Here is a 1,600-nt window from a genome sequence, read left to right as displayed (position 1 = left end):
AAAGGCACATGTGAGATCATGGAAAATCAAGAGGCCATCCTCGAGAGCTTCAAAGGAAAGAACAGTGGTCATAGTCATTAGACATTGTGACGTTGAGAAGAGATTCAGTGTGTCGATGTCCTCCAAGGTGACAGGTACCCGCAGTAACATCATAACAAATAATCGGGTGACTATGTTTTTGTAGTCGGGTAAGGGTTGCTTTAACATCCAAAGCATAGGGTTAGGATCAAACTGAGAATTTGCAATAGAGGAAGATTGGTATAGGATCCATATGAAGGAGGTGTTTGGGAAACGATGCTTGAAGTCATCAGATGGCCAGCTTGACTGGTAGCCGTCATTGAACATAAAGCGTTCAAGATCAAACACACCATTTTTGCTAGATCCGTTCGAGAAGCAAAGACCATATAATCGTATGCTTTTAAAAGCAAAACTCAATCCCCTAGAATCAACTAAAGCCAGGTTCTTGACAAGATAAATGTATAGCCAAAGCAGCAAAGTTGTTACCTTTCTCCAATGGAGTCTTCGACCATTGAGTATAAGGAAACGAACCAGAGCTCGGCAATGGCATGACCCGGGCGCTGAAAGAAAAGTCTTGGGCTTGTTATTTTCCCCATCTTGAAAAGAAAATATTGAATTGGTTCGATTTTGGGCTAATGGGCCTTTCTTGAAACCTAGGTCCACTAGGGAAAACCCTAGGTTTCCAAGAAAAATATGCTAGGGAAGTTGAAGCTGTCGGCCGCCCGAGATTTACGGAAAGATCTGCGATGCATGGGGTTTCTCCGATGAGTGAGAGATCGGCGGGAGCAAGCGGTGGCCGCGGTAGGAGTCGTCATTGGTAACTAGGTCCACTGGGAAAATCCTAGTTTAAAAACCGATTGCCAAGAGGAGAAGCGGTTGTGGCGGTTGCCCGAAATTAACAGAGAAGCTTGTGGTGCAGGGGACATCTCCGGTGAGTTATAGAGCGATGGGAGCAACCGGAGCCTTCGGTTTGATTTGACGGGGAAAGCTAGGTCCACTGGGGAAAATCCTAGATTCACGATAGATTGCCAAAGAGAGGGATGAGTAAATTGGCTTCCCGAGATTTGCGAAGATGAACTCTCCGGTGAGTGGTAGATCGGCGGGAGCATGCGATGGCCTTGATTTGGGTCGGAGGAAACTTTTATAAAGGTTTGATAAGGGTTAACAAAAGGGGAAAAAGGGGAAAAAAACTTGAAAAAGTACACAGAAATAGAGGTTGAGTCCCGACGCCGGCAAGCAGAAGCTTCACCGGCGTCGGAGATTGGAAAAGTCTCCTCGATAATCGTGTCTAGGAGAAGTTTTTTTTGTGTGTCGTATATAAACCCACTTATCTATCTTAACATTTTTGGAGTACATTTTTGTGCCATCTTTTTTTATCTTTGTATCCAAACAAGTTTCAATTAAATTCTCTACAATCCTTACAACCAAACACAATCATTTCCTTATTTGATAATATTAATTTCAAATTTCCTAAAATTTATCTACCTAATTTAAAATAATATGTTAGATTAAAATATAATTCTCCGTTCACTTTTATTTAATCTTATCTTTAATTATTTGAATTACTATTTAATACATAAAG

Source organism: Camelina sativa, chromosome 16, assembly GCF_000633955.1.
Source record: "Camelina sativa cultivar DH55 chromosome 16, Cs, whole genome shotgun sequence".
Lineage (NCBI taxonomy): Eukaryota > Viridiplantae > Streptophyta > Magnoliopsida > Brassicales > Brassicaceae > Camelina > Camelina sativa.
This window is presented reverse-complemented; position numbering follows the sequence as displayed.